The sequence below is a fragment of the Eleginops maclovinus genome, chromosome 18 (genome assembly GCF_036324505.1).
Source record: "Eleginops maclovinus isolate JMC-PN-2008 ecotype Puerto Natales chromosome 18, JC_Emac_rtc_rv5, whole genome shotgun sequence".
Lineage (NCBI taxonomy): Eukaryota > Metazoa > Chordata > Actinopteri > Perciformes > Eleginopidae > Eleginops > Eleginops maclovinus.
In genome coordinates, this window is record NC_086366.1 from 24,592,425 (window position 1) to 24,612,878 (window position 20,454).

Genomic DNA, 20,454 nt, shown 5'->3' on the forward strand with positions numbered 1-20,454 from the left:
GTTCCTCTTCAATCTGAGGTTCGACAATCAGCCGGACCCTCCTTTCCAGCACCTTAGAGTAAACTTTCCCGGGGGGGCTGAGTAATATGATGCCTCTGTAATTGGCACACACCCTCTGATCCCCCTTTTTAAAGAGAGGAACCACCACCTCGGTCTGCCACTTCTTCGGTACTGTTTCCGACTTCCACGCAATGTTGATGAGACTTGTGGGCGGATCTCATCCACCCCCGGGGCTTTGCCACTGTGGAGCTGTTTAACTACCTCAGTGACTTCACCCCGTGAGGATTGGAATTGTGATTGGAATTGATCCCCCTTACTCCAGCTCCGCCTCTAACATAGAGTGCGAAGTTGTCGGATTCAGGAGTTCCTCAAAGTGTTCCTTCCACCGCCTTAACACACTATCAGTTGAGGTCAACAGCGTCCCATCCTTACTGTACACAGCTTGGATGGTACCCTGCTTCCCCCTCCTGAGGTGTTGGACGGTTTTCCAGAACAACTTTGGTGCCGAACGAAAGTCCTTCTCCATGGCTTCTCCGAACTTCTCCCACACCCGCTGCTTTGCCTCGGTCACGGCTGAGGCTGCTGCCCTTCGGGCCCGTCGATACCTTGCAACTGCGTCAGGAGTACCCAGGGATAACATATCCCGGAAGGCCTCCTTCTTCAGTCGGACGGCTTCCCTGACCACCGGTGTCCACCACAAGGTTCGAGGGTTACCGCCCCTTGAGGCACCTAAGACCTTGAGACCACAGCTCCCCGCCGCAGCTTCGGCAATGGAGGCTTTGAACACCGCCCACTCTGGTTCAATGTCCCCAGCCTCCACAGGGATGCCTGAAAAGCTCCGCCGGAGGTGTGAGTTGAAGGCCTCCTGGACTTGGGACTCCTCCAGACGTTCCCAGTTCACCCGCACTACACGTTTGGGCTTACCAGGTCTGTCCAGAGGCTTCCCCTGCCACTCGACCCAACTCACCACCAGATGGTGATCAGTTGACAACTCTGCCCCTCTCTTCACCCGAGTATCCAAAACATGCGGCCTCAGGTCCGATGATACGATAACAAAATCGATCATGGACCTTCTGCCTAGGGTGCTCTGGTACCACGTACACTTATGAGCATCCTTATGTTTGAACATGGTGTTTGTTATGGCCAATCCATGACTAGCACAGAAGTCCAGTAACAAACCACCACTCCGGTTCAGATCAGGGGGGCCGTTCCTCCCAATCACGCCCCTCCAAGTGTCTCCATCATTGCCCACGTGTGCGTTGAAGTCTCCCAGGAAGACTAAGGAGTCCCCTTCAGGAGCCCCATACAGGACTTCTTTCAGGGTCTCCAAGAAGGCTGAATACTATGAACTGCTGTTTGGTGCATAAGCACACACAACAGTCAGAGTTTTACCCCCATGACCCGCAGGCGTAGGGAGGCGACCCTCTCGTCCACTGGGGTAAACTCCAACAAAGCAGCACTCAACCGGGGGCTTGTGAGTATCCCCACACCCGCTCGGCACCTCACACCTTGGGCAACTCCGGAGAAGAATAGAGTCCAACCCCTATCCAGAAGTAAGGTTCCAGAGCCGACGCTGTGCGTAGAGGTGAGCCCCACCAGATCCAACTGGTAACGCTCCACCTCCCGCACAAGCTCCTTCCCCCCCAGAGAGGTGACATTCCACGTCCCCAAAGCCAGCTTCTGTCGCCTGAGTCTGGTCCATCGAGACCCTCTGCTTTCACTGCCACCCTTTTGGCAGCGCACCCAACCCCATCGTTGTTTCCCGTAGGTGGTGGGCCCGCGGGACGGAGAAGCGGAGGTGTTGCCCACGCTGCTTTTTCAGGCTGTGCCCGGCCGGGCTCCGTGGCAAGCCCGGCCACCAGACGCTCGCTGACGAGTCCTCCTTCTGGGCCTGGCTCCAGAAGGGGACCCCGGGCTTCCTCCGGGCCGGGTATCCTCGCTTCCAATTGTGTTATTCATGGAATCTTTTTTTAACCAATCTTAGTCTGGCCCCTTACCTGAGACCAATTTGCCATGGGAGACCCTACCAGGAACACAAGGTTCCAGACAACACAGCCCCCAGGTTCATCGGGGCACACAAACCTTTCCACCACGATAAGGTGCTGGTTCTCGGAAAGGAGAGATTATTAAAAGAGCAATTATCACAAAACCCAATTCAGGCAGGGATAAATTAAGTATTCTGACTTCTTACATTTTTGGCCTGTTACCTTGTTGGTGTGAAATGTGTCTTGATGATTTTGTGTATTTGGAGCTGATGGGGAATTTAACATAAAAGCTCTTTTTGATGGCTGCTTCTGATGGCTGCTGGGGAAATAGCAGTGCAGGTCTTTCCTCCTGCAGTGAGAGAAAGGGCTCTGCCAGTTACTGCTGCTACATGGCAAGCTTTCTAGGACACATTAACACCCCTCTGTACTTGTCAAAGCACACAAGGGTGTCCAGTTTTATCTAATAAAAGAAAAAAAAGAAAACGGCAGGTAACAGACAATTCATATGATGGTTCATGCAAAGAAATTGGCAAACGATCTGATGTATGATGCTCTTTCCATCCACCTCTACATGTTGTCGTTCACACTCAAGCATTACAGTGTCATACACCTTTGCACTCAAAATATTGGATGGTGTAAAAAATCCCCTGATTTCAATGTTTTTGTTCTCTATCAAAACTAACAGGACAAACTCACTGAATATCAAAATGAACAGTTTGTTGTTTTTTTGTATATATGTGTCCCATACTTGTGCCAATAAACTTTGAAAAATATATGGGTTCATGGTGTGGCAGCTAACTACAACCGTTGTATAGAAAATATGTTATACAGTTTGTACTTATATATAAATATAAAACAATTACGGGCTGTTGTGATATTGTTACTGATATCTCCAAGCACTTTGTTACTTAACATTACTTATTATACCAGTTTGATTGGATTGTTTACATTTAGGTTAAGAACCAAAAGAATCTTTATCGGATTGTTAATTTTAAAGGGGCCCTATTCAGCTCATTTTTCGGTTCATGTATGCTTTTTGTGCCTTTACTTTGACATGTTTACATGCTTTTAGGTTCAAGAAGGTCTCATGAACGTGGCAGCTGTTCCTGAATAAACATGGTGATCAAAGTTGAGCTCCTTTTTAATGTCATACTCTTTGACCTGCTGCCATGTGGAGAAAAATATCAAAGCATCATGGCAGGATCCTCCAGACACAGCAACAGCTTTCTTCATAAAACCTCTTTTTCCACTTGAATGAGTTCCATCTAATATCGTGCTGGGCCTAATTTGGTTCGCAGTTGGTTCAACTTGACAATCAAGTATGAACCAGTTGGTTTTTCCACCAGCCAGAGACCAAGGGGAGTCACAATTGGACATAACCATTTACATCGCTTCAATGCCAGCCTGAATATCCCTCACATAACAACAACAACGATGGACTACATTGGAGCTGTGATCATATTGCTATTACACTTATGAACTGGATTGATTGGCAAGCACGACTTCTCCGTCTGTTCTCCAGAGTGACCCACTATAAAAATAACTCCATGTATCCGCACATTAATAATTCACCATGAATGCTTTGATGAGTAGGTTTTTGTTGCTACTGTAATGATAGCAAACCAGTTGTTAATACTATGGTGAATAGTTACAATATGTCACATGTATGCCTGGTTTTTATTTGGCATTTATAGAATGTATTGTTGCCATTTTGGGATCTTGACACTAGTGCTTCTGCAACAACTTTCTACTCTCACCGTGAACTGATCGCCCCGGGCTTTCGGTTTCGTTGGTGTCCCAGCAAATAGTTGGTGTCCCAGTTGAATACATTTTTGTGAGCAAGAGCCGGCTCCGAACCGGCCCTGGAACAGTGTCAGTGGAAAAGGGGTATGAGTTATCTAGTACTTCTCAATGCATAGGCATTGCAGACAGAGTTTGACAAATATGATACAAGAGTAGAGTTGCTACAGTTCAGTGTAGTGTTGGAATAGCCAATGTTTGGTGGACCAATTGGGGGGGTGAATGATTTTTGATAAGCTAAGAGCAGTCAGTCGTTGGCGATTGGAGGAGAAAAGAAATTAGCAGTTAAAAATGTTGATTGGTAGTAAGACGACAATCTGGAAAGTGAATAAGGAAAATGATCTTTCTGTATTTTCTACAAACCAGCATTTGAGGCTGTTGGGAATGGGCATTGTCATGGGATGGATCCCAGATCTGTTCTGTTAAACAAAGTAACCTGAATGATTTCCAGTCCTCTGTGCATTGTCAAGCTACTGAACTAGGACTCTATCGTTTCCAGTTCCAGACGGGAAAACAGACTTTTAAAAATATTTAATATCAAAGTTAATGATTTCTGCCTTGATCTTTACAATTAATCTGTTTCAACATTCATACATTCATCACATTTCTGTACAAGGGACTGATAACACATTTTGGAATTAAGCTTTTTTTCCCTTCATGCAAGTAGAAACGGCAGCACAGGGGAATTTAATTGTTCAGACCCATGCTCTGGATAAATGGAAGGCTGTTGCGTAGGGAGAAAGGACTAACCTGCAGCTCTATGAGACTCCATGAAATGTAGGAAACCTCTTGGCGAGAACGACCGTTTGGTTGAAGCCCTGAAGTTCGACTGGGCCCGGTTATTGCGGTATTTGTCCCGGCCTCATTACACCGCTGGCAGTCAGAGCATAGTGTAATTAAACGGCACTCCCATTGCAAACAATTATTATGCCAAGAATAGCATGATGGCCTCAGGAAAAAGCTTAGGAGGACACACGTTTAAAGTTAAGTGTGTCGTGCTATTTTAAGAACGTGGCCTGTGGACGACTCATTGGCTCACTGTGGAACCCCGACCCTTGCCACCTTGTTGGCTACCACTACCACAATGTGTGCATTCAACAAGACGAAACATAACATTGACTATACTATACAGATCGAATTAATTAAAATGTGCTGAATGGTAATGGTTTCATATTCTCTGTTCAGGACATGGTTGGGGTCAGCCATGTCCTGAGCAGTGGATATGAATCGTTATGATCAAAACAGAGATACAAAGTCAGAAGAGTTATCAAGGTGAGACTGAGCATGTTAATTTCAATATAAAATGCAATGTTTAGTCCAAAATCCAATATACCTTAAAGGGTCTTACATATTGTGATTATACATCCAAATATCAGCCCAGACTTTAAACTCTCATTTAATGAAGTGAAATTATTCATCAATTTTCACAGAGCTGCAGAAAAAGCTGCAAAAGGATTTTATTTCGAAATAAGTCAATGTCCTTGTCAACCTATGGAGTTATATGAGGAATATACTGACTATGCAGTCTGTGAGTTGGAAATAGGGATTGACACAGACAGAGAGAGGTATGGGTAGCAGAGAGAGATAGATGATGTGAAGGACTCAGCGCCATGGTGCTTTCAGCAGGAGAACTGAATTGACAGCTATAGAATTATAATGTGAACCGGCAGGAAGGGAAGGGTTTGGAAATTATTTTTAGCACTTAATTATCTGTACTCTTCTCCTTTCCTACCCTCGCCTTATGCCAGAAATATATAATTTCCAGGTTAACATTTTCCATTCCTTCAGAGCACAGTATGGACATCCATGAGGACACATTTACAGCGAAGGACCTCCTGCAGACAGATTCTTTTTTTTGTGCAAATTCAATTCACCAAAGATTTTAGCCACACTGCACATATGGATCAAATTTAAATGGAACATGGTGAATTATACAGCATTCACATAAACCTTGGTGTATGCTGGTTCTTTAAACAACTGTAATGTAAAGCTGCAATTATACAGAGCTGTACACCATTTACAGAGAAGCTGTGCGTCTGTGAATAAATCATAATCGCTACCGGGCAATTTACTGCAATGATTATGAAGCAATTTAGTATCTTTTCAACAGAAGGAGAGAAGAAGCATGGACATCTTACCTTTGATCACAATCTGACAACCTCCAGAGTTTTAATTGACCTGGCACTTTGACTGACTTTCTTTTATATTGAGGTCTGTCTGGACAGGATTAATATTCAGAGGGATATAGGGGATAAAAATGTACCCATGCTCCTCAGTCAGTCAGGTCAAGTCAATTATATTTAATCAGCCCAATAAGAAAAAATTGCTGCAAATGAGTACTGCATACCCAATTCTCTCATCGACCCTTGATTCGGGAGGTTAAACTCTACCAAAAAACCCTAAACAGGGTCAATATAGAAAAAACTTTGGGAGGGACACGAGAGGGGATCTCTCTCCAACACTAAATTTAAGATAAATTGTAAACATATATCTGAAGAGAAATCCATGAGGACATTGTTATGCTCATGTTCGGGTTCATATTTGTATTTAGTGCCTCTACTGGGACATGTCTCCATGCTTTAATGTTTAAAAAGCTCTTTATTTTTCTCATACCTCTTTTCACCCTCTGTCTGAAAAGCCAAGTCGGCTCTGATGGGTCAGCTGGCTGGCTCTGTTGTGATTTGTCAACCGCCAAGAGAAGTCCCACCTTTTAACCTATCGCATACAATGTGTTGGAGTGCAAGCCAGTTGAAGCATGTTACATATAGCGATATCACCTTGTTATGGAAGTAAACAAAGTCGTTTCATGCAAGAGGGGAATGTGAGGGAGGGCAACTCTCTCTGGAGGGATCACAGGGATTTATTACCTTTGCAGACCATTTACATGCACTAAAATCTATTCAGCCCTGGAAAGAATTAAGAGACCACTCCATATTTGCCTTAAATCTTTATCTCTACATGTATGGAAGCAGTGTCTGTTGAATCCCAACACAGAGAAATGTTGTCAGTCATTTATATAATACAATAAAACAATTAAAAAATCATTTAACTCAAAGACAAACCTATAAAAAATAAAAACTGGAAAAATGATGAAGCTGAAGTGGTCTCTTAATTTTTTCCGGAGCTGTATAACACACTACAGGAAAGAGCAAACCAAAAACACATAAAAGGCTCCCTTTAAGGAACTTCAGTTATCTCCAAACAGACTGTACATATGGGAGACTGCAAAGACTACACAAATGTTCAAAAGTCCTTGTCTCAGACATCCAAAAAACCCAGAACAAACACAGAGAGGTAAAATTGAAGGGAGAGGAAAAAGATGTGAGGCTGAACCTGCTGTTGGACAATCCGAACATCTGGAATGAAGCACAACAGCCAGAAGAGAGACAGAGAAAGTGGGTGGGTGTTGATCAAACACAGAGAAGAAAGGGAAAAGAGGAAACAGGGAGGACAAGAAAAAGGGATAAAGTGAGGTAGAAGAGATTGAGCGAGAGGAGGAACAAAAGAGAAAGGCACACAGCTGTACTTGTTGGACAAGAAAAGAAGATGCTGTGGTTTTCACGCTGACAGGACAAACATGGACTAATTACTAGGCTTAGCTTTGCAAAATGCTCTAATTGAGTAGTAAGAGTTAAGATCCCTGCAGCATCGTTACAAACCATTTAAACACTTTAAGTACAATCAGGCTTCGGTAGCAGGACGGTACAAAAAATGAAACAAAGGTTTGAATTAGGATCTCTGTATCACTCCTGATGTTTCCTATGTTTCATAGGTGAAAGGATGTGATGTTGGTGTTGATCCAAAGAGAAAGTATAAGATAAGACGTACTTTATTGATCCCAAATTGGGATTTTTTTTTTTAACGTTTAAACCAAACGCAGGACCAAAATGATTGTCTGTAAACTGTAAAGTCCACTGAGACAAATTTAAAATGTGTGATATTGGGCTATATAAATAAACTTTGATTGATGGTCTGTCAAACCTTCAGAAATCACTGTTGTTTCGAGTGACTGATACTTGATCGAAGTGATTTCAAGAAGGCGTAGACATTTTCATTTTAAAATAGGTCTTTACAGCCTTATACTGTACATCTTTGTATCATCAGCGTACGACTGGATATCATTCTCATCGATTCATTCTCTTCTACTTGCAGCAGGCTAAGCAGGGTACTCCCAATGTTTCCAGCTGGTTCTAGGGGACCCACAGGCGTTCCCAACCCAGGGAAGATATATAATCTCTTAAGTGATTTGCTTCACAGGTAATGTTCCATTGTCCAGGCAATCCTAAAATACTCCCTGTTGTTCAATGATGAAAAAGTGCTGACGTTTTTTTCTATCATATAGCGTGATAGGTCTATCTAAAGTTGTTGTTGCATTACAGTTGTGCAAGTATTAACATCACAGTTGCTGGTGCTTGGTTTAAGTCTCTTGCTCTGGGGTTGAAAAAACGTCACTGAGAAAGGTGTGCAGAGGGTTTGCTTGACGGACGGAGGAAGGTGTTGTCGTCAAGGTAATGCAGAGTTCATCAAGCTAAGATCTCAGGAGAAGAAGCTTTTCCTCAAACGGAGAATCCAGTAGCACCCCCCAGATGGAAACAACTTCAGCAGTCAAATAAGAGGATTTCCTGACAGTACTGCATGTCCTTCGTAGATAGAGCTTGTATTTAGATCAAGGGGGGTTAAGAACTGATGATTTGTTGGGCATTTCTCCCATCCCTCTTCAGTTCTTACAGGGACAAAGCCTAATCATAAAGCATTGTGAGACCCCCAGTGAGGATGATGTTGATGGTGCAGCTATAAAGGTTCAACAGAATCTAGGGAAACATGGAAACCCTCGGCCTTCTTGACCAGCACTGAAGAGTCGAGCTTCAAGAAAACATGTGCAAATCTGTGTGGAGAATCAGGTGACACTTTATTGGATCTCTGGCAGACCCGTGGGAAGTGACTGGGACTGGAATGATCTGTTAATGCAGATGCAGAGGAGGAAGCACAAAAGCTAAATGTGTTTCCATCCATCTGGGTTCTGATTCACAATTTAGCATTACAAACCTTGGTGGAAATGCAAGAAATGTATTTGAAGCCAACTTTAGTATAACTGATTAAGCAATAGAATATAAAACTAAATGTGGTCTGGTAAGGACATTATATGAAGGTACATGGATCAGGCCCTTCCTCCATAACAAACATGGGTAAATCTCTCACTCCAGCACTTGTACTTTGTTTTGCACCGGCCAATACGCTTGCTACTCCCTCCTTGTGGCTGGGACTGTTGTACCCTTTGGCAAAAACATGACGGTTTGCTATCCTGGCTCGAACATTGGTGGAATGAGCTTCCCAGAAATATCAGGAGGCAGAAAGTCTACAAGTCTTCCGTCGCTGAGAGAAAACCCACCTGCCCTTTGGCAAATAAAAAATATAATATAACACAATGCTGACAGATAAAAGAAACGAAAGCACAGCTGGTGTTCGCAAAGGTAGATGTTGTACATATGTTTTCACAAAAGTGGATTTGGAGCTATAGATTTAGTTAGAAACAACGCCATCATGTTGGGTATAAATTTGATAGATGGGCTTTTGTGTGGTTCTGTTTATCAGCGCTCTCTCAGGTTCATCACCGCAAACCTCAAACTGTGTGGTGATCTGTGGGGATTGATGACGCAGCAAACATAAGCCTTTGCAGGTAAACATTAGGAGATCTCTTACACCCCAAGTCTTGGGGCTAATCTAGGCAGAGAAACCTGACTCATTCCCCAGTTCTTTTATATACTAGCTATCAAAATGCCAAAATGTGGAAGCAGTAAACATGGTAGGCAGAACTATCGGCTCATGAAATGAATAAATGACTCACACTGAAGGGCTGAATTGTATTTCCAACTCCAGATGTGTTTTGCTCTCTGAAATGTAAAACATCATTTGTCCCTTCATGGAATCACCTCAAGTCATGTGACACCATATGTTTATCGAAGATGGCAGAGCACATTTTCCATTTTTTGTCTGAAAAAATATGCAAAGATTAGAGCCATGCACTGGGAGACGATTTATTTATTTATTTCATTTTCAGCAGTGTGTAGACTCCCTCTTGTATACATTCACTGACTTCTGACATCTCTTTGCGTCCAATAGTATCAAAAACACATGCCACGAGGTCAAAAGTCACACCTTATATTCAACAAAGGCCTTTAAACATAAACAGGAACCTGCTAATAACACAAAGATGGATGACCTCTGTGTGTGTGTGTGTGTGTGTGTGTGTGTGTGTGTGTGTGTGTGTGTGTGTGTGTGTGTGTGTGTGTGTGTGTGTGTGTGTGTGTGTGTGTGTGTGTGTGTGTGTGTGTGTGTGTGTGTGTGTGGGTAGTGGTGATTAATGCGTCAGTGAAAGAGCAATACACACAGTTGTTTTGCAAGTTGGCCAAAAGGCTTCTAGGTAACAGCCCAAAGCGCAGACAGCTGTTTACTTCATCCTTTACTTCACACTCAAGAGGGGTAGTGGAAACATTGGACAAGTATTTCTTGTTTACCATCATAACATAATGTCTAGTTGTGAATGTTGAAAAATCAGCTTGTTATGTATTTGCCCCTATTTTATTTGCATTTGATAAGATTGCATCAGATTATTTTAGGTTTGATAGGATTATTTAGATTATTTAGGATTGGATAAGATTATATTAGACTATATTTTAGATTGATTTTAAAGATCCGTAATGTGAAAAAAATTAATTATGCAGCATTTTTATATAACATTTCATATACATGCAAAATACCAAGAAATCAATTAACAGTTTACATAAACATATAGTCATAATAAAAAGATAACACAATATAAAAAACAGAATAAATTATAATACACAATAGTCCAATTTACTACTGAATCAAAATATATAAACATAAACATGCATTACTAGTACAAAGATCCTCCCCCGCACTAAATCCTCTGACCACATCATCCCCATCCTCATCCAACTGCATTGGCTTCCTGTTCAATCCTAGATCGACTACTCCTGCTCATCTACGAAGCCCTCCAGAACCTGGCCCCCAACTACCTGGCTAACCCCCTTCAGGAGAACACCCCCTCTCGCTCCCTCCGCTCATCCTCCACTGGCCTGTTACCTGTCCCCACCCTATGCCTCGTTACCATGGGTGCTCGGGCTTCTGGCTCCACTGCTCCAAGTCTCTGGAACTCCCTCCCCCCACACATCCGACAGTCCAACACAATAATCGCATTCAAGTCCCGCCTCCAAACCCACCTGTTCAGATCAGGCTACTCAGTGTAGTGCTCACCATCACCTGCATCCCCTGAATAACCAGTCCCTTCCATTTGTCCACTTTGTCTCCTCCATTATTGCCTGTTTTTGTTTTTCCCAAATTGGGATCAATAATGTACTTCTATTCTATGTCACTTTTTACCTCTTAGAATATTTACTAAATTGTACGGTGTCCTTAGGTGCCATGAAAGGCACCCTTAAATAAAATGTATTATTATTATTATTATTATTATTATTATTATTATTATTATTATTATTATTATTATTATTATTATTATTATTATTATTATTATTATTATTATTATCTCAGACAAATTGAAGTTGACTTTTGATTGTGTTATGGTTTTGTGTTTTTGTAGGTATTGGTTAGCAACTGTGACTGACAGAATATTGCTTTCTTATGTTACTTTTTTATGGTTATTTCATTTTTATTTTGTATTTTTATTAAGAATGGGCAGAATAAGATTTTCTTCTCCCTGCTCCTTTCCACCATGTGCTATAAAATGTGTTTAATGTGTACATTGATTTTTTTAAAGATATTTTTCGAGTGCTTTTATTGGAGATACATTGTTGAAATGGGGAGACAGAGGGGAAGACATTGCCTGAAATTTCTGTGGGCTTGGGACTCCAACTTGGCTGCTGACACTGCATATGGACCCGAAGCTCTAACCACTGAGCTATCCGGTGGCCCATAGCAGCTTTTTAATTACATTTTAAATGCAATGAGGGTGAGTTTGAGTACAATATGTACAAATGATCATTATCTAAAGGGGTAAAATGGAGTAAAACCCGGTTAAAGATACACAAATAAAAGCTGTTTTAACAGTGCTGTGTTACAGTTACAGTCAGCCCCTCCACCAGGGAGTACTTGCTCTGGTTCTGTTTGTGTGTGTGTGTGTGTGTGTGTGTGTGTGTGTGTGTGTGTGTGTGTGTGTGTGTGTGTGTGTGTGTGTGTGTGTGTGTGTGTGTGTGTGTGTGTGTGTGTGTGTGTGTGTGAGTGTTTGTGCTACTTTCCTGCAATTGTACACCAGCCTCCACTTTCTAACAACTTTGATAAAAAAACAAAACAAAGTAGAGATCCAGCATTTTGGGACGTAAAAGATTTCTTCAAAATGATTGAAACGTATTTTCTGGATGATTCTGGGACAATGGTTAGAAAAGTTTGTCTGGATCCCTGCAAAACAGCCCAGAGCATTTTTCCATTTACTTCTTGTTTTCTCACTTAAACACAACTGCAATTGCGATATATCAACTTGTTTCACATTAGCATACTTTAAATTCAAGAACAAAAATGTGGAACATGGCAAAAGTCAGTAGTGTAGTTTAGTGTAGTGAGTCTAGCTGCATCATGTTCACATTTAGGTTCTTCACAAATGTTTCGAAGGGTTGCAGTTTTGACCATAGCACTTCTAGCCCAAGGGATTGTATTTCATAGGAAATTAAACAACAGAAATAATAAACACGGGAGGAGTATTAAAAACAAAATTAGATCATCAATGCTTTAACCTTAAGGGTCACCATTATGTTCATTTTCAGGTTTAAGTTTGCATTTTGTGTCTCTACTGTCCCATGTTTACATGCTCTAATGTTCAAAAAGGTACTCTCTTATGAGAGAGCGACATCCAAATGCAAACTGTTACTTCAGTCTGCTGTGTTGCTTTGATAAAAACAGTCTGGATTTGGGGCATAAAGCGTCACATCTGCGGCTGAATATCAGACAGAAAAGCCATAGTACCCAGGAGTTTGACCTCAGAAGAAAATACTTTTAAAATTGACTTACTAATCAAACACCATGAACCTGAGCAGAACCTATTTAAGCTTTTGGCATGGCTGTAGTCTTGTCAAATATATAAATTATTCTGTGTTTAAATTGTCAGAGGGTGGATTGTAAAAGATGACTTATTCTACTAATTTTCAGGTGAATAATGGTTAAGCGTCTCTCCTGGGACATGTCTCCATGATTTAATGTTCAAAAAGCTCTTTATTTTTCTCATACTGCCTGTGCTGCAGCACCTCTTTTCACCCTCCGTCTGAAACCAGAGCCCAGTCTGCTCTGATTGGTTAGCTGGCTGGCTTTGTGCTGATTGGTAAACTGTTTAGAGATGTCCCGCCCCTTAGCCTATCACCTACAATGTGTTGGAATGTTATATGTTGTTGATATGTTACAAAGGAAACAAACGACTCCAATGGAGGCATTTTGTTGAGAACCATTAAAAAATGATGTCTCTATTTCTATCTTAAAGCTACGTAGATAAACTAGCAGAGTGTTTTTTTTCATGAAGCAGCTCTATTATAGTCCAATAAACAGCAGCCTTGTCAGGAGAAAGCAGGTTTTGATTTACTGGCTCTCATGTATCAGTAACCTCATAGGAAGCAAATGACAAAAATGTAGGAACCTCTGCTAATCTGATTTATCGCAGTATTACAAAACATTTAAATGAGTACTAATTTGATTGCACATTGATGTTGCAGATGCAGCTGCGTGAATAAAAATGTGCTATATCAGTCACATATTTACATATCATTTCATAAAACACTGCCCAACCATAAATCATGCAGATGTAATTCCGGGGTTTCTTACATTCCTCTCAGCTGAATGTTACCCAGCAATTTAATATCATTCAGGCTTTCTTTGAGCTGTCTGCCATCACTGTACCTTACATGGGATATTTCAGGGCCGAACACACTGTATGTTTTTTAATGATAGAGCTAAACATGTTTCCAGAACGAAAAAAAAACATATATTTTGCGATGGTGTTCCTGCTTCTTAATGACACGTCTGCAGTTATCTTGAACCAGTTACATTTACTTCTTACTTTCAAAACTAAAGACAGCACAGGCACAGCAGTTTTTTCATTAGAAAGCAGCTGCTGTTGTTAGCTAATGTAAGGTAACATACTGTGTATATCAAATAACAAATAATGAAGTTAATTGTTTGAGGAGAGTACATAAGAGATCCAACATGGGGACTTAAATATGAGCATTTAGTACATCTCCATTTTAAGATTTAAATACTCAGTCTTGGGGGTGTAACGATATTTGTATTCCAAATGTTTTGATACAGGATGTTGGTTTAGGTGATTCACTTGCTTTTGGTACGCCCTAACCAAACAGCTATAAAGGAATAGCTCAGTAGTTACTATATGGTTCAGTGTACCAAAAGTAGGGTATACTAAATCTAAAGGGTATTTCAATTCAGCCACAATCTAAAGTAATCAGTGTTGAAATGGAAACTTCTGGAGCATGTAGTCAAAACACAATGAGACATCAGAAGAGCTGGAACTTGATGACAAACACTTGTGGTTTATTTGAAGTTACGTCTACAGAACTGACAAAGACATTTGCTGCAGCCACAAAGTGACACAGCTCCTGCCTAACAAGTTCTGAAGATCTCTCTCACAGTCCCCTGTATGTAGTTGGTTCTGAGAATAATCAACATTAATCATGTCAAGATAAAACCGGCTCAAAAGCACTATAACTGTTGTCCCTGGCTTAAGAATGTACGTCAAAGGGACACACGAACCCGCCAATGTGAACTACCAAAATGTCCCTAAACAGCAAACTATCTCATGTCAGCTTGTGCTGGACCCGTACCAAGCAACAACAATAAGACAAAGCTGCTTTCTCAGACAGAGAGCGCAGCACCCCAATGTCGCAGGCCTGTGCCCATCGAGGGGAATAGAAAGTGATAAACTGGGTCAAAGGTATGGGCCTAGGAAATATTTTCCTCAACAGGTGGAGATGAAAACAAATGTAAGACCTACTGCCTTGTTGATTGAAATGGGGCATTTTTTTTTACAAATTGTAGTCAAGATACAGATATTGAGAGAAAGGGTATGACATGCGACAGATCCATAAAATAAGATGTACCTTTATTAATCCCCGTCGGGAAACTCAGTGGTTTAAGCAGTAACAGAATAAGAGTGAAAAACCGGACAGTGTGGTTCACACAGGATAATAAAACAAAAAAAGAATGAAGGACTTCAGTGAACATACAGTATACATTTTGTAACGGGATTGTTAAATATATTTACATTGATTGATATGGGTAAAAGTTATTGTGCAAGAGTGCAGGCTTGATGTGCAGTCCGGGTTATTGTCAGTGAGTCACATGGTTAACCCCTTGTTGTGCAGCCTGATGGCTACAGACACAAAAGAGTTTCCCAGGCGCTTAGTGCTGTGCCGAGGTGGGATGAGTCTGTGGCTGAACGTACTCCTCATCTTCACTAGCTCTGCATGGAGGGGGTGGGAGGAGTTATCCAGGATACTGTAGGCACCAATGTGACCATAAAGTTAGTAAAGCGCCTTGACCAGTGGGGCATATGAGCTGAGTGGATGTCTGAAAGCAGTGCTTGAGCATGCCAGTTACAGAACGTAAACATGTTCCTTTAATTACAATGAGACTTAATATTTCAATAAACAATATTTAATCTGCATTACAAAACTACATTATAAAAACAGCGGAGAGAGAAAAATAGGGGCAGTTATTTTACGGTTCACATCGGGAAAATAAAAAGTGAACCATTTTTTTTCTCAGGTGTTGCCTCCAAAATTCAAGTGTGTGTGTGAGAGAGAGAGACAGAGACAGAGAGAGAGAGAGAGAGAGAGAGAGAGAGAGAGAGAGAGAGAGAGAGAGAGAGTCAGAGAACTAACATGTGCCACAGTAATGTGACAATGAGAAGGTTGTTTTTTTCATAGGTGTTGCCTCTGTGTGTGTGTGTGTGTGTGTGTGTGTGTGTGTGTGTGTGTGTGTGTGTGTGTGTGTGTGCGTGTGTGTGTGTGTGTGTGTGTGTGTGTGTGTGTGTGTGTGTGTGTGTGTGTGTGTGTGTTTGAAAATAAGAAGATGTCTGATGAACTGAAGATGAATAGCATTTGTAAAGTCAACTTTGACAACTTTGTTCGACATCTGTGCACAACTAGAACATCTGAGCAACAGAAATCAGTACAGTTGAGAGAAAAACATGAGTACAGTCATCAGGAAGATTGATTTTTCTCTGGTTGTGCCTCCAAATGTAAGGGTGTGTGTGAGAGAGAGAGAGCGAGAGAGAGAGAGAGAGAGCGAGAGAGAGAGAGAGACAGACCGGACTTTCATGCAGACCGGACGGACTAGCTCTCGACTAGACTTCCCTTCCACGGCGCAATTGCATCTTTTCTGTAGGTGAAATTCGGGAAAATCGTGGATATTAATGAGGGGAAAGCTGGGGATTATCCAATCACGTTGGTTAAGTCCTTGATCCAATCCAAAAAGGCCAAAATCCACCACATGATTGCATTGCTCGGCTTTTGCACTTTACGGTCTTCGGGGCCTCGCAAGAGTCAAGTCTCGAGTTAATAGTATTCAAGTCCAAGTCGAGTCGCAAGTCATGCCGAATTTGATCAAGTCAAGTCTGAAGTCATTAAAATCATGACTCGAGTCCAAGTCATGTGTCTGGGGTATTGGGATTAAAGTGATGTAGTTTTGATGGCGTTATATATGTTCTTAAAATCCAATTGTATTGTATCAACTTAAGCTATGTGTTAATTGTTTGTTTTTGAGCCTTCAGGCACTCTTCAGACCACTCCTCTTCAGAGATTTCCTCTTGTAGATCAAGCCTCCAGCTTTTAAGTTTATCTTCTGGAGATTCAGGTGACTTGGCTACAAAGATTTTACAGAGCAGCGATAGACCTCTGAGGCCAACCACGTGTTACTAATGTCTTCAACATTGAGAGAGGTGGCTGAGTAAGTGAGTAGTTTTGAACTACAGAGATAGAATGTATTATTTATAAAAAATTAAGAAGTGCTTACAAGGAATATCATTTATTGTAATTCAGTAAAAGACATTCATTTTCCATCATTGTACAGGTCGGTATTCCTGCTCAATCCCTTGTTCGCCAACATCTTAAAAACCAGAATGTTCTCTACCAGGTATAAATTTACTATTGCCCCATATGGGCGTGAAAACTGATAGTGGGGGGGATCCCCTATATATTTTTGGACCTCATGCCAGATGTGTATAGTATTTCTTAGAAAGGGGTTGTTCGTGTTTTTATTAGCTTCTTTGGCTCAGAAGAATAAAGATAGCTACTTAGCGGTAACCCTTGAGCCGAGTGTGCTTCAATTTTGACCCACGCTGGAGTCTCCTCTGGGGAGAAATAGCACATGGCTGCTCTCAGTTTTGCTGCCCAATAGTAGCAGCATAGGGTGGGAAGTTTCAGACCCCCTCTGTCATAAGGCAAATAAAGTAGGGTCAAACTGAGCCTAGAGCGTCTATTATTCCAGATAAAGTTGGTAAATATTTTCTTACATTTTTGAAAAAATGACTCGGGTGGGGGTAAGGGGATTGATTGAAAAAAATAGAGCAATTTGGGTCGTGTATTCATTTTTAAGATGTTAACACGACCGATTAAAGACATTGGGATTAAAGTCCATCTGTTAAGCGTTTCTACCACAGAGTCCACAACAGGGTTATAGTTGGCTGGAACCAGATCATTAATTTCAGGTATGATTTTTATTCCTAAATAGGTGAATCCTTTCCTATAAGCCGAAAAGGGAGTTTGTATTCTAGGTTGCTGCCTCTGTTGTTCATTTAGATAAAGTATTGAGGATTTATACATGTTAATTTTGTAGCCTGAAAATTCCCCAAAGGTCCTTATTAGTCTTAACAGAGATGGAACAGAACACTGAAGATTTGATAAAAAAAGAACAACATCATCCGCCTAAAGCGATATTCGATGATCCAAGTTACCTACTGAGATCCCAGATATAGATGGAGAGTCTCTAATAGCCATGGCAAATGACTCCATTGCTAACACAAACAGCAATGGGAAGAAGGGGGAGCCCTGATGTCCGTACAATGAAAAGGATGTAGAAGTAATGTTAATAGTCACCACTTCAGCTGTTGGGTTCTTATATATTGTCCTGATTCATTTGAGAAAGCCTTCGCCTATTCCAAACCTCTCCAACACTTCAAACAAATACTTCCACTCAATTTGGTCGAAGGCCTTCTCTGCGTCTAAGGACAGCAGTGCCATGTTTGGTGACCCTCTTTTTTCATAAAAAATATTTAGTACCCTTCTAACATTATGAAAGGCCTGCCTCTCCTGGATAAAACCATTTTGATCATCTTTAATAATGGAAGGCAGCAGTTCGTTTAGGCATCTCGCCTATCTGTTTTAAGCAGTGAGATTGGTCTGTATGATGCACAGTCAGTGGGGTCCTTTCCTGGTTTTAGCATCAGTGTGATTAGTGCCCCTCTAAGACATGGTGGTAGGCCCTCCCTTTCGTATGACTCCAATAGCATATCCAAAAGTGGTTGTATTAGCTTATCTTTAAATTCTTTATAGATTTCTATAGGAAGCCCATCCGGACCAGCCGCCTTTCCCCACGTCATGCTGAATATGGCTTCTGAAAGCTTGTCAGTTCCTATCATATTGTTTAGTTTTCCTTTTGAATCAGCTGAGATAGTGGGGAAATCTAATGAACTTAGAAAATGTTCCTGTTGGCCTGAATCATTATGTTCGGATGTATGAAGTTTTTCAGAAAACATTTTAAAAGCACTTCATTTGTTAATTTACCGTTTCTTTTAATGCTCTTGATAGCCCTTTCAGATTGCAATTTTTTTATATAAGCTAGCAGCTATCTGTTTACTAGATAATTCACTATATTGAGTCCTTAGAACCAAAGGTTCTGCTTGCAGTTATGGGGAATCTTGGGTAACATTCCCATCCTCCATATATTTAATACAACCCTCCAGTGAATTTAATTTGGATTTAAAGGATTTGTTCTGCGAGCTAGTATAGCTAATAATCATGCCCCTAATGTATACCTTAAACGCTTCCCAGCATACAGTTGGAGAGGTTTCGTTAGTATTCATGCTAAAATAGTGGTCAATATGTGTCCCTACAAATTCAACAAATGTTCTATCCTGTATCCATCTGGATTGAAAACGCCACCTAGGTGGATTCATAACAAGATCAGTGTTATTAAACAGTAAGGAAATTGGTGAATGGTCGGAAAGGACCCTCATACCAACACTTTGTAATCGTTGACATATAAGACCCATAGAAACCAGGAAATAGTCTATGAGTGTGTTTGGTGAGTGGCAGAACAACAAGAATATTCTCTGGATACTGGATTAAATGACCTCCAAACTTCACACAAATTCAAATCCTGGATCAGTTGTTCAAGGGTTTTCCTTGTTTGGGTGTGAGACAAGTCTGTCCCCCTTGATCTGTCTATGCTGGGCTTCATTCATTCAAAGTGTCTGTAAGAAGGGTGCCGTGAATAATGGAATATCTGCCTCTTGGGTCATTGATTGTCCTAATTATGTTTAAAGGAATGGATTGATGAACAAGAGTTAACACCCCTCTAGCATGGGAAGAGTAGGTAGGCTGCGATGACCTGAACATTCCATCTTTTCTGGATCTTATGAATATCACTTTGTGGTAACTGTGATTCTTGTAAAAGCGGTATTTTGGAACAAAACCTCTTAGCTCTATTAACACTTGCTTAAGTTTTGATAAGTCATTGAGCCCACATACATTCCATGAAGTTATCTTAAATTATGTATTGGAAGTCATATTCTGTTATCTAAACATAAATACAACAGTATAGAAGAAACAGAAAAGAGCAAAATCCCATAAACACCTGACTGAAATAAAACTGCCTATCCGACCGCTTAACACGACACCAATTGCTAACCGCAATATGAACAAGAAATAAACACATCATAACATTAAAAAAAATTCAACAAAACATCCCATGTGAAATTCCCCAAACGAACCTCACCCCTCCCTTTGATCAAACACTGAGCATCCATTTCCCTCCTAAAGACTCTAATCATGGAGCTATCTGGTCCACAAAACTGAGGAACGGAATAAATGTCCACAAACAAGTCCCTAAAGTGTCGCTCCACCCTAATTTCCATACAAATTATAGACATTTTCACATGAAGAGGCGAGAGTTGCCGTCATGTGTTTCTCGGAAAGAGGATGGATATTGTATTCCATACTGCAGACCCATATCTCTCCACCTTATTTTAACTCCATCGTAGGCTCTGCGCTTTTTATCTGTCTCCTTGGCGACGTCATGGAAAAACATTATATGATGTTTGTCGAAGTGGATTTTACCCTTTTCATATGCAGCTGACATCACTTTGGTTTTGTCCTTGTAGTTTAACAACTTGATCAGGAGTGCTCGAGGCAGATGGAACTCTGTGCGCCCTTTCAATAGTGAGCGGTGCTGGAAACGATTCAGCACCCAGTATTTCAGGGATCCATTTATCCAGAAAGGATGCATCCCTCCCTTCAGCGTTTTCGGGTAAGCCTATCAGTCGCACATTAGATCTGCAGCTACAATTTTCCAGATCTTCCATTTTCTCCTCTTAACTTTCCACCTGTTGTTTCAGCTGTTGGGTTGTTTTATTCAGCAC